Source organism: Lagopus leucura, unplaced genomic scaffold, assembly GCF_019238085.1.
Source record: "Lagopus leucura isolate 7727_CA_CO unplaced genomic scaffold, USGS_WTPT01 Super-Scaffold_100159, whole genome shotgun sequence".
Classification (NCBI taxonomy): domain Eukaryota; kingdom Metazoa; phylum Chordata; class Aves; order Galliformes; family Phasianidae; genus Lagopus; species Lagopus leucura.
In genome coordinates, this window is record NW_024962335.1 from 33,164,857 (window position 1) to 33,178,866 (window position 14,010).

Below are 14,010 nucleotides of genomic sequence, written 5' to 3' on the forward strand. Positions count from 1 at the left end.
GTGCCTGTATTGAGCAGTTTGTGAGACTATGGTTAATCAGGTCTGGCCCTAGCAGTAGGCATCATTACAGCTAATGGGAACTGCGACAAACTTGAAAGCGCAACTCCATGGTGCCAGATGTTTTTCAGAATTGTATACAGAAATGCTTGTATCAAAACATAAGTAGTAGCTTCAGCTGGAATTCTTATTAAAAACAAGGGTGTTTTTTTAAACTCAACACAGCATTAGTTCTTTCTGAGGTCATGCACTGTTCTGTGGTGCTCATTAAGTGAGAGGAAAGCGCGCAATCATAAGCTACATAATGTGTGATTTTATAATCTGTGTCTGCTTGTTTGTTGTTTTGGGGTTTTTTTTTAGTGTAACAGCACTAACTGATGAGCAGAAGCTGAGTATTTCCTGCTGGAATGAAGCCTGTACATTTGGCTACAGCAGACCAGGTGAAAATCAGTTCTCACAGGACTTTCTGGGAGGCTGGGATTTTTGTAGAATCATGGAATGAATCATAGAATGGCCTGGGTTGAAAAGGACCACAGTGATCATCTAGTTTCAATCCCCCTGCTATGTGCAGGGTCACCAAGCACTAGACCAGGCTGCCCAGAGCCACATGCAGCCTAGCTTTGACTGCATCCAGGGACAGGGCATCCACCACGTTCCCGGGCAGGTGGTATTAGTTCTCCTTTTCTGCCTTGGAGAGGGTACTTTTTTTTTGAGACAAAATCGGTCACATAGACAGTGAAACCATCAATCAAGTTTCTGCCTTGAAGGCTACTGCTCACAGGTTTTAGATCTCTGTCTCGTGGATTTGTGGAACATTACACGTCTTCTATGAACCCATTCAATAGTGCCGTGTTTTTGGGTTTTACTTTAACATGCAAATCTCCCTATTCTCCTAAAACAAATGCCCAGCGTGAAAATTTTGTCTCAATTTGATAACAGACTAAAACAAATGAAAATGTTTTCAGACCAGCTGGATAACTCTGGCAGAAGTGTGTGCTACCAGCTGTAGAAACTTTCACTGTTGCTGTGCATGAGTGCTACAAGGTGCACACTGTGAGACTGTACCTTTGAGGCTGCCCTGAGAGGGCAAAAGCCTTGAACACAGAAATAGCCCCTGAGTTCTTCCCTGAAAGGGCAAATTAGGAAGGAGATTTATATAGGGAGTGGATCCAGAAATGCAGTAAGACCATAGCTGGTATGCCAGCCAGTGTCATTACAGATTCAGCATGACATACCAAATTGCTATACAGGAGTCACAGAGAGCTGGTGAAAAATGCCTGTCTTCCTTGTGCTTGCAGAGCTTCCCCATCTGCTCCTAGGACTGTGCTCCAAACAAGAGACAAGTATTAAATGAGAACTAAATTTCTAGAAGGAGTCATCTGTGATAATACACACCGTTCTGAGAACTGGAGGTCTGAATTGTAATTACTGTGAGTGTAATTGTGCGCAGCAGTTACCTTAGAGATGTCACAGCAAAAAGCTGTTTGGACTTGGAGGTTTTCTGTAACTAATGCTATACAGTTCTCAGAATATGAATACATGCTAGTTATGGGAATAATGGTTGCCAAGATTACTAAAGGAATCATTTCTGTTGTGGAATACATAAGCAAATTGAAGGTGGGAAGGTGTGGGAGGGACAAAAGCCAAGTACCATCAATGGCCTTTTGAGCAGGAATATACCATCTCTTCGTCTCAGCAGGCTGATGGATGCAGAAGTCAGCTGTAAGCCAGCCTGGCAGGGTCAGGACAGCAGTTCCAAAGGCTGCCTCAGGCAGCTCCCGGCATGTGCTGCACTGCTACATGGTGAGGAGAGGCATCAGTGCCCTGCAAATGATGTGCAAGGCATGTTTAGATCCCCACGTCTTTGTCTGTTGTGCTTTTTACCTGTAGCTCTGTACGTTGGTCTGAGTTAATAGGTGAGTTAATGCACTTCATAGAAATGGGAGAGTTGAAGCTCCTTCAAGTGTATACTTGATTCCTACAGGAATCTAGAACTCTGTGATTTAAATGTCCAGATCATAGAAGAAAAATCAGTGCCAGCACTGCTAAAAAGGCACGACAAAGGCATCAAAAAACTAGGCCTAATGTCCCTCTGATTTTCAAGTAGATCTGTGTTCCTAAGTCACTTTGCACTTTTAATCATCTAACATTTAACAATTATGATTGCCAGTTGTGCTCAGCATTTGATCATAGGAAGGCTTTTGCCTTTTGACACTGCTAAGCACTGTCTCCAGCACAGATCAGAACTGGATGAGTCACCAGTTGAGACAACCAAGTTGTAACCATGTTGCCTGATGTGGCTTATTTTTGTATTCCAGCCAGGATTTTCCCTGTCCAGCTTGCATATTCAAACGTAAACAATTGTATTTCCATTCTTGAGGAGCCCAAGTGAGATTTCCCAATGCAAACAAAGGCATTAGCCTGTTAAAAAGGTCTCTCAATCAACTGAAAGTGTGCAGCGGTTTGCATATTAGTGCATGTTTTTAATTAACACTTGGAAGAGAGAAATACTTGATGCACTTACAAGTGACACAAATAAAAGCACCTTTCATATATTCTCATTGTAAACATCTAAGCTGAAAATAAAGTAATTTCTGATCTCATGGAAGGCAGTTGGCATTTACATGCCAAAAGTAAGGCCTCCTATTTATTTCCATGGAAACAATAGAACTGTTTGATAAGAGCAAATTCTCAGCAACAAAACACAGTCTTTCAATATAATCACAACAATTAGCTATGCATTTTCACCAGCAACGAGCAAGAATCTTCATGCTGTGTTCATAAAAATCTGCACTAATGGAGATGGCCCACTGTTTCACAGCTGCTGTGGTGATGTTGTTGCTAGGAAAATGTTGCCCATGCAGTCCATCTTTCATCAGCCCAAACAGATGGAATTCAGAAGGCACCAAATCTGGACTATGCTGGGAGTATGATAGGACAGCCTAACCACAACTGGCAGTGTGCTGCACAGTCTTCAAACTGAGGTTATGGTGTTAACAGTGTTGCAAGATAGAGATTGTCTTCTCTCGCCTGAATTTGGAAATTCAGGCCTTCAGCTTTGTCAGCATCACAGTATGGGAGGCAGTGTTGATGGTTTGTCCAGGTTCCAAGAAATCCAGAGGGATCACTGCTTTCCTATCCTAATAGGCAATGCACATCACTTTGCCTGCTGAGGGCTGCATCTTGAAGGTTTTCTTTGATGGGGGCTTTACATGTCACCATTCCATGAACTGCTGTTTTGACTAGTGTTGGCACTATGTCTTGTCACCAGTAATGATGCAATCCAGGCAACTGCCACCTTTGGCTGTGTGTTGGTTCAGTAGGTCCTGAAAAACTTGCATACGGTGTTGTTTCTGTTCCTGTGTATTTGTGGGACTCACGTGGCTCAAACTTTGCAATGTTCCAACATTGCCACCATTGTTTCCTACACATTAAAGCTGATATTCATCTCCATACACAGTTCCCTGGTAATAATCTGCCAATGGGCATGGATGAGCTGATGGAAACACTCTTCGTTTCATGGTGTGACAGCTATGCATGGCCATCCAGAATGTGCCTTTCTTTCATGTCACTGTCACCACTGCTGAAATGCACCACCCACTGCCTCGCTGTGCTCGTATTCACCATTTGGTCTCCAGAAACATACAGCAAGTGGCAGTGAATGTCAGTGGGTGCCATTTTTCTACATGGAAGAACACAGTGACACACCTTTGCTTCATACACTCTTCCGTGTCAGATGCCGTTATGTCAGATGGCCCCTCTGCTGCCATCTGTCACATGGTAACAAAATGGAACACTGGCAGGAAGTTTCAACTTCTACTTCCATACCACCAACATCCACCACTGATTTCATGGGCCAACTTAATAAAAGGGGAGGCATTACTGTTACAGCAGCTCTTGCAGCCTTTGTAAGAAGTGGTAGCTTAATGTTTTTTGTGTCACACAGCTGGACAGGTTTTTCAACCATTTCAGTTTTGCTGATGGAAACGTCTCACTTCTTGTGGGATTGTGAAGAGCAAACTGTGGCTCGCTGCACCCCATGGCCTGGGAGCTCCAGCCCATCTCAGCCATCACTCTTCTGAGCAGGTGACTCCCAAGTGACCGCTCCACACTTATCTGTCTTTAACCTGAATTTGGTACCATGTCTTCCAAATCTGCTAAAAAGCTGCCCTATGAGCTTGACAGATGGGGTTCCAGCAACCCCTACTTGAAAATCAGCTTGGAATCCCATAGGTCCTATTTTTATTTAGCCTTGGCTTGCTGTTGCATCACAATGACTTCTACTGTGACTAGGTATGCGAGACATAGAGTTAGACTATCATAATTTATTTCTCTCCCTAAGTGACAACATGTCCAAAACCGGTGGTTATATTTTCTTTTTTTTTCTTTCTTTTTTCTTTTTTTACCATTTACCACAAGTAAAATACAATGATTGGTGGCCCAGAGTTTAGTGATTTAACTTTTGTTTCTTCATTGAACCTCACTGACATTTTGAAGTTCAAATGGACAAATTAGTTTCCACTTCATTCCTCTTTGCAATTCATTAGCTTTTCCAAATGTTAAGATATTTTCAGATCCTCCGTTGTAGCAAAATGAGAACTTTAAAATTCATTAAGCCTTAGACATTCAGTGTGTTGTACCAAGTGACAGAAAAGGAAATAAGAAAAGTAATCGCTCCCAAGGTTTATTAAAATTTGTGCAGAAAGAGAATATAGTTCAGAAGTGTTCCACACTTGAAAGAAGATTTTCCATATTAAAGCAAAGAAAAGGAGAATGTGTTATCCAATGTATGGTGCTGTGTCTGTTGCTCAAGCTAGTCCCAAGTTTCTAATGATTGAAGCTGTGTGTGTTACTTTGAGTAAGTGAATGCAAAATAAGGAACAGTTGTTTCTAAAGTGAAGCTAAAACAGCTACAGAAAGTATCCCCAACTGGAAATCATGTGTTCCTGTGTTCAGCTTCTTGAACTCTGCAAAATATGTGCAGCTGGAAGAAAAAAAAAAAAAAGGTTTGACTGTCCGTGAGCCAAAACACGTGGTGGTTAGTTTGTGCTGGTGATGCCAAGCAGAGGTAAGCATGTTGAAGCACATGAAGGGAACAGGGAGGGAGATGGTTTCAGCCTGATGTTGCACACTGAGCACAGCGCTCCAGTGTTAAGCAGCAGCAGGCCTCATTCAGCAGTTTATTTCCACCGAAGTTAGCAGTGGGACGAGGTGCACAGTTTCCCAATAATATTTAAAATGTTCTTTGGTCCTGTTTAGCTGCACACTATGCTCTCTGTCACCAAAAATAATAATTAAAAAAAAAAAAAAAAAATCAGAATGTGTTGGTCGTTACTGCAATCTCTATGCAATCTACCTTCACTCACCTCATGAGGTCTCTCCTCTGGTCCTAATGAGTTTGTGAGGGATCAGCACAGAGAGAAGACCCTCGGAAAGGAGGAGAAGGCTAGCAGAGTGCTGTGCTGTTTCTGATGCAGGAGAAGCAGCGCAGGGAGCTGAGTTGAGGTTACAGTTTGATTCCTGTCCCTAATTACAACCGAAAGTGGGCAGACCCAGAAGCAAATTTCTCCTCAGTGAACACTATTGAGCTGCTGGTGACAATCGTAGGCTGTGGCCATCCTGATCTTGCTTGGTTCTGAGTGGGCCTTGTCCAAGCTTCACAGTGCTGAGCACAGCCTCATACTGATTCATAGAAAACACCCCAGGAAAGAAAAATAGAAGGAAACTATGAGTGATAAGGAATGCTCTCTAATCCCTTTTGGTTTTTGTTGGAAATTATGTGACCTCTTCTTATGCCTACAACCCTTCCAGACAACTCCCATCCACATCCCTCAAACACCCATCCTTATTCCCCTGCCTCCAGCATGACGCCTCTCATTCACTTCCTTCCTTAAACTCCAGTTAGCTGTGATTCTACTTTGCCTTCTTCCTGAGGAGCCCCAAGCTTTGCAGCAGGAAGGCAGGCCGCAGTAGATGGGCATGCTCCAGAGACTGTCACTGCATCAGGGCTGAGGGCAGGTGGAGGATGGAGACTGCTCTCACCTCAGCCTCTGGTCCCGCTTCTCAGAGCTGAAGCTCCACCATGCTGATTTACGACCGCTCCTGAATGCCTTGGATGGAATTATAGCCCCTTGTATTACACAGTGCCTTCTCTGTTATTCTTGCTTCACACCATAGATTTATGGTGGCTTTTAAACCAGACAGTGCATGAAGAAATACAATCTGAACAAAACATAGAAGGGACCAAGGGAGGTCAAAGTGTCGGAACTGAACACCTTGTGGTGATCCAGGATTTCCCTTTATTTACAGCTCACACCTTTTCAATCTCAAGTGGATTTTGGCTGTCTGACAGCTCTAACCAATGGCTGGGGAGAAATCTGCAATTGGCTGGAATGAGAGGCTTTGCCATTCACAGGTGACTTTTATTATAATTTAGTACATGTAGGAAATCCCAAAATGTCATTTTCGAATTAATTTTACATACAAAGTACCAGAAAGATGCGTATCATCGGGGCACGAAGGTACCCCACACTATGAGTGCCACCTTGTGCTGCATCACCTACTTGTGTTTTTCTAGGTTAGCCATATCCTGCAGTTTCTCTGCTTTTGATGCTGAAGGAAAATAATTTATGATAGGCTTTCATAGAAAAGTGGAGCAAAAGCTGTGCCTGATTTCCTCAATATGATGATGTGACAAGAAAAATAATGCTGTAAGTAATTGTTTTATAACACTTTTGGTATGTATTCATCAATTATCTCAAAACTGTAGCACATAGAAGAAAACCAGGTGCTGTCCCTACTGTGCAATGTGTGACCTAAAAGCCACACAGGAGTACATGTGCATAAGGGCAGAGCTGCATGGACTCACCTGCAGGACCACAGCCTGCACTGAACACTGTGTCAACATGCAACACAAAACAGCTGGCCAAAGGATAGAAAGCTGTAATGACAGCCAACAAATAACCCCTGAGCCAGCACGTACTGCTGAGGCCCTGATCTTGAAACAGAAGCTGAGAATAGGAACATTTTCTCTCCCATGCAAGTGCCATAATCCCCTCTTGCTTCCAGCTCCAGCATCGTTCTCTTCATTAATTAGAAAAGCTCTGGTGTGCTCCTCTCATTCAAAGATCTATTATTTTTCTATCTGAGAAAGAAAATTTATCTCCCTTCTGCTTTCAGCATAGGGCAATAGCAAGGATTTTGTGACACTTTTTAGGATTTAGGAAGGCATCCAGCAGTCCAAATGTGCACCTGCTCCTGCTAGCTTCCAGAGCGATGCTGTCTCCAGTTCTCTGATATACTGCACTGCAAGCTCTTCCTAAAGCAAGAGAAATCAGAGCAGGTCAGGCCTTGGATGCTCCTTGGAAATTTCACTGGCCGATCATCCACATCTTAAACCCCTTGTCTTTGGAGGTCCGGACTCTCATGGTGCATGAGACAGGATGGCCAACAAGAAACTGTTCCAACAGTTGCAACAGTTTGCAGTGTCTCAAAGTGTTGCCCCAGAAAGTTGTGGCTGGGATCTTCTCCTGAAATACACAGTATCCTCCAGAATGGTATTGAAGGAGTTAGGGTGAGTGACGTAACATTTCAGAAAGGGGAGATGTATGTCCTCCTGGAATCCACTTGTTCTCCACCTCTCTGTTTTCCAACTGATTACTTAATTCCTTGTGCTTGTGTCCTCACAGTATGTGCTGCAAATAGTGACATCAAAACCAGTATATTTTGCAAATGCTAACATTGCAGCAGGCATTGCAGAATAATGACTTTATCAATCCTTACTTGTAATGTACTTTGAATATACTCTGCCATTAGTAACAGAGCATCTGCCAAAACCTCTCACAGTCTGAACAGGCTACCTCCTGTTTTTTTCAATATTGTGATAATATCTCATCAGAAGACCCTATGTATTTGCTAAGGGGAGTTTCACTCAGTTTAGTCTTTGATTATTGATGATGTGGAGAAGGTGAGCAGGGAACAACTGTGTCCTGCCTCATGCAGTAAGAGACCCAGGGAATGGCAGGTACAAATGCTCAAAAAGAGATTTTTTGCCTCACAAGCTGTTATGATTAAAGTGGTGGAGATACTCCTTTCTGTTGAGTACACCATAGTCCCCCTGGCAAGGTCAACAGCAGCAGCTTAAAGAGCAGTGAGAGAAATGTGTGTGAATGGCTACAGCAGGCGTAGCACTCTTGTCACAGCTCAGGATGGCTCCTCCGAGGGTTAGAGGCTAATTCTGAGAAGAGGCTTTTTCATTTTAGTTTAAAAGTTGTGAAAGGCTTTGTGTTTGCTTAGGTGCTTTTCCTTTTGATATGGTTGTTTTGCAGTAGTGACTTGGCTGGAAAAGAGGGTTTGTGGAGATGAACATAATGAAGATAGATCTCAAAGCTACTGCAATTTGGGAGGCATCTGTACTTTGTTTAGGAAATAGACTTTGCAACTAAAAGCCATCTTGAGTTGACAGCAAACTTTGCAAGGGGTGAAACTCCCTTCTTCATTATGCTTCTGTACCTGTAAAAATTCAGGCACTTGATTTATACAAGAGTCATGAAGATGTTCCTCTGGTTCTGTTCTTTCTGTCAGGAGCCTCTTGTTTGTGCACTTGGTTTGTGCACTCAATTACAACCATTCCAGTGGGACACATAATTCATGTTCTGTAATAGAATGGATGTACAAAGTCATAGCTTAAACTGTATTGCAGCAGCACTTCTAGCTGCTGTTATGCACATTCAAATAATAAAAGGTCAAAATACTGCACTAACATAGAAGAGGCACTTGATGTCTTTATTCGTAGAACCGGGATAATATTCTTTGCTTATATTCCAGGACTTGCTGTAAATTTAAGGACAGAAAAACTGGAGATTTTCTTTAGTATTGCTAAGACAGATTGTGATGACTGTGAGATACTGGTTAATTATCAAACAGCAACTGGAGGGGCTGAACCTTTTATTCCTTCTGCTGCTTTACACCTAACAGTTGGAGCTGAATGCAGCCTTTTGTTTCCTACACAATGAAAGGTTCAAATATAAACCACGCTACTGATAAAATAAGAACAGAAATTACAGGTCAGTTCTGAACTTTGAAAATGCTCATTTTTCTCTTGCTGGTAAATCCAAATTCTCATCTTGGGGGAAAAACCCAAACTCTTAATACAGCTTTAGTTTTCTACTTTATAGCTGCAAGCAGAAAACAGCCATGAATCAATAACGAGGGCCTGTAAACACTCTTCTGGCTCTATAGCCTACTTAATGTCAACCAAGAGCTGCAGTAAACCACAATTCCCCAGCTGCAATAAATGCTACAGGCTCCAGAGCAGAGCACAAAGTTTAATTAAAAGTAAACTGATACATATAAATCCGCTGACGCAATCTCTCACTCTTGCATGTGAGATATATATAGGCCTCTTCCTGGATACATTGGATGGTTTAGACTTCAATTTCACTTAAGAAGCCTCTCAAATAATACTATCCAGTGAGTCTCTGTGCACACTGAATAAAGGCATCCTGTTAACTAAACGCGTTGATCTCCCTTTGCTTTATATGCCGAGTGTATCAGCTGTTGAGTTATTTGGCTAATTTGAGAGACTTGGCAACATTTTCCCATGCTCTAAATAGCCAGACATCACTGAACTTTCAGGAGTAACTACATTTGGCAGTTAGTGGATATGGCAGCACTGCTGTAATATATTATCTTCTGACTATAAGTAAGCTCAGCAGTTTTTGAGGATGTCTCACTGATGCTTTAGCATCAGGCAGACTCTGCTCATATTAGCTGTGTTTGACAAGATGTTCTGTAGATGTTTAATGACACACAGCCCCTCGTTGATTTGTGTCCTGAGTCTGTCCTGGCTCTGCACATACTGCCTTTCTCCCCTCCCTTTGCACTGTGGCTGCCTTATGGAATCACATTAAAGTCTGGTCAGACAGCCCCTCTGGAGATCACCTGGTCCAAACCACAGTTGGAAACAGAGACTTAGGTTAGGCTATCCTGGATACTGTCAAGCAAAGTCTAGAATATTTCCAGTGAGAAAAGTGCACATCTTTTTTTATCTGAGGATGCAATAGAGTCCTGTTCATGCCTTATGCTGTGGTCCTGACACTGATGGTCTCTGTGGACCAGCAGTAGATTGATGCTAATTTTTCTGAAACTAGAAAAGGCAGAGGATAACAACTGTTATGGGACTGGGGAATAATACTGAAGGCTTAGACTGCTTTCCTTTCTCAGCACTTTTTCCTCAGAAAATAAAGACATCTAAAAATAAAAATTTGTTTTTTAAAAAAAAACATATATCTGAAGACACTAATGAGTCCTGTCATCCTGTATTAAAGCAGTATTCTAAAGGCAAAACAGCTTCTCACTCAAAATGACATCCACATTTCTAATTAGCTCCCAGAAAATTAGGGCTCACTCATGCTGGGGGCCAAATAACATTACTTTGTATCTCTGAACAAAAATTAATCTCTTCCTCTCATTTTTGTCTGTAGTGCTTTTTGCTGATTTGTATCCATGCAGAGTTTTTGCTGGCATGCCATCCATTCACGCATAAACAAAAGTGAGACATGGAGTCTTTGTGTCCAAAACTTTTCTTTCATTCTTGCATCTGTGGCCAACATGCACCTGTCTGGATCAGTAGAGATAGATCTTGCATTCATGAATGTTGTAAGAAACCTCCTGAAGCTTATTGAATTAGGGGTATCCCAGTCAGCTATTGTTAGACTTTAAGAGACATTTTGCAGTTAGAGGAGGCTTTAAAAATAATAATAATAAAGCAATAGAGTTTATTAACTGAAGCTCTGTTTACATCAGTAAAGATACACAAATCAAAGCAACAAAATGTAAGGCCTGCAGTTAAAGGATTTAGCTTCAAGGGAAAAAAAAGCCAGCAACAAAATGAAACAAAGCAAAACAGCAACAACAAACATTGAACAACAGTTATTTATCAAAATATAGGCCTTAAACCAAATTTTGCCTTTTTTTTCATTGTATTCATGGCAGTTGTCTTCTTATGAGTAGGGTGACATGCAAGGTAAAGCCAAAGGAAATGAGTTCAAACTACATCATAAAGAAATTCAAATATGCAAGGAACAGTAATATTCTAAAAGCACATGCACATCAAAGAGAAAGAAAGAAATCTGGGGGGAGAAATTTCTACTTATTTCTTCTTACATTTTTTGCTTTTTGCATTGATCAATAGAGTAAATGTAGTAAAGGCGCAATGGTCTTTTACTTGTTTATTTTAAGTCTGTTGTAACTAACAACTAACAAGGAGCTCCTGAAAAGCAGGATGAAGCCTGGATATGCACTAATGGATTGGTATTTATAATTCATACCCTGAAATGTATCCAGCCTGGTGCTAAAACCAAACGTTTAGTAGGCTAAAAGTGATACAAGCCAAGGTACATTTGACAGCCAATAATAGGATGTTTGTCCATCTTCTCCTAAAGGAGAGGAAAATCATGAACATGGAAAATAGAAGCAGGAGGAAGAAAGGACGTAGAGAGTGATTCAACTGGTTATGAAAATATGAGGTTGCATATATGCAACATGATCAAGTTGGAAAAATGATCTGTTGAACCAGAAGGACAGCAATATGAACTAGTAGTGGAAGAAGTCAGCTAAGTCAGGAGGTAGAAGTCTGATGCTGGAGGGAGTCTGAAGATGAGTCCGATCAATCCAGTCTGAGTTTCTCAAATTGTAAATTCTTCCTGGCCGACAGGACACACTCTAGTGAACTGTATGTATTGGCTTAAAATAATTCCATGTGAAACGGCCTTGAGACTGAAAATTTGCCTAGAACAGCATTTGAACTCTTAAATGTGTGAGGTTCAGCAAGCCAAGAGAGCCAGAAGGATCCCCTGCAGTTCAATATTCAACAGATGTTAAAGCTTTTGCATTCCCGATGTACAAGAAGGAGTCATGGAAAAAAGAGTCAGGGGAGAAGAAATTTTAGAAGCACAGTTACTGACTTGCAGGTGTAAATGTCCACTGAATATTGAAGTAAATAGGGAAGAAAAGGCAAAGAGAGGAATAAGAAAGAAACACCGAAGCTGAAAATGATTGTGTTTCAGTACTGTTAAAGTAAATGTCAGTATGTATATGAAGATAATACTGATTTAATATAACACATCATATTGAAATAAGGAGAATCTGAAGACAGGCTGGAGGAAGGTCTGACAGGGTCATCAGAGAGCTGTGAAGGATTACATGTGCAGAGACATCAGGTATATAGACTGGGGGCTTCACCTTCCAAACTATGGGAAACCATCTTCAAGAGTTGCTTGCTAGTCCTAGAGCTGAGATTCCGGGATGTACATGCAAGGCTCCCTAGCAAAGACAGCAAGTGAGACACCTGAAATTCTATGAAATTTTAATAAAGAAAATCGGTAGAAGCAATAGAGATGAGAAAGAAAAGCATTGATGCTCTAGTGCTCATGACTTACAAACCCCAAAAATGAATATATCAATGTCTTTTTTCTTTGCTTTATATAATTTTACATATTTTCCAAGTACAATAGTGCTTTCCTACAAAATTTCTCAACTCTTTTGCAAGTGTTACTGACTAAACATAAAGCTGCTCTTCGAAAGAATTCCTTTCCCTTTTGGCACTTTTGAATACTTCTGTTTCAGCTTGGTGCTCTTTCCCCCCAAGATCTGGGTTGCAGAGCTGCTTACTTCAGTCCCCAGCGGAGGCTATTTGTATTGGCTTTGATGTAAGCGGTAAGCTTCTTGGTTTAATTTTAATGTTCTGAGGGAAGAATTTATTCACAAATGTATTACAGCATGAAATCTTCATGGAAAAAAAAAAAAAAAGAGCATAGTGGATTTGGTTGGAAAAAGTTATTACAGAAGCGATGTTCTCCTAGTCTAAAAAAACAGTGTGTTCTCCTGGAGAGCAGAGAGTGGGCAAGATGGAAAAGAGAGTCTTTGGCTGCAGAACAGCAAGCAGTGTGTGCCCAATAGGTGAAGTACATGTGCAGAGTGGAATGAGAAATGCTGCAGAAAAAAATCCTGATTTCTAAGCAACAAGTTCAGAATGCAGCCTGCTGAGCTTGCCTCGTAGCTGTTGTGATCTTTAGCCGTGCACTGTGCAAGATTACTTGTGTGACCTGCTGTAGGGAACCTGCTTTGGCAGGGGGGTTGGACTCGATGATCTCTGGAGGTCCCTTCCAACCCCCACGATTCTGTGATTCTGTGATCCTGTGATGCTGTGATCCTTGTGAGCATCACAGTTGACTTTTATTATGTCTTTTTTAACCCTCTGTGGTCATTTGTGCAGCACCGGCAGCGCGGATCATATTTAAGATCAGCAAGACAGTGCTGTGCTGGGCGGTTCCCAGAAGCATCCTTGTGATTGTAAGCCCTGCTCCACTGTCAGCCGCCCCTTCTTCACATAGGAATTGCCGCCAGCAGTGCGAGTGCCGAAAACGCGGTGGGGCGGGGAAGGGGGAGCGAAAAAAAAAGAAAAAAAAAAAAAGAGAAAAAAAAGCTGTTTTGTTCTGATCTGTTATTGTCCTGCGACCGTAAAAAAGCTCAACGATACACTGAGCGACCTGGGATGCGCGGTGCATGTGGCGCCGGGGGACACCCACGGGCCCGGCGGGGGCCCTGTGCTGAGTGAGTGCCTGCAGGGCCCTGACCGGGCCGCTGGGCGGCGGCCACGGCTGAGCGGTGAGCAGGGAGAACCGAGCTCAAAGCCCAGCCCTCAGCCGGAGCCATCGCTTCTCTCTCCTCTTTCCACATCCTCTCAAAAAAAAAAACCCAAACACGCCTACAGCTGTGAAGGTTTCTCAATACTATCCTGTCAGTAACATGCACGGAACGTTTTCATCTACCATAAATCAAGCTCAAACTAATATAAATATTTGTCAATCTAGAGCCCTCTTAAAGCTCTAAGTGTTACAGCTCTACCTGTAACTCTCATTAGGCAACGCTGCAGTGTGTATCTACAGCAACGTCTAAACTAGTTATTTTTCTGGAACATCTGTGTTGGGCTGGGGAGGAGAGAGGGAGAAG

At 42.1% G+C, this 14,010-nt stretch overlaps 1 long non-coding RNA gene across 1 annotated transcript in view; it reads left to right on the top strand.

The window, feature by feature from the left end:
* LOC122190061 overlaps positions 1-13,457 on the top strand; it is a 134,383-nt gene extending 120,926 nt beyond the window's left edge. The window contains exons 13-14 of the long non-coding RNA XR_006182072.1: positions 12,625-12,714; positions 13,274-13,457. This is a non-coding gene — a long non-coding RNA (uncharacterized LOC122190061). The remainder of the gene's footprint in view (positions 1-12,624; positions 12,715-13,273) is intronic.
* The last annotated feature ends 553 nt before the right edge of the window (positions 13,458-14,010 follow it).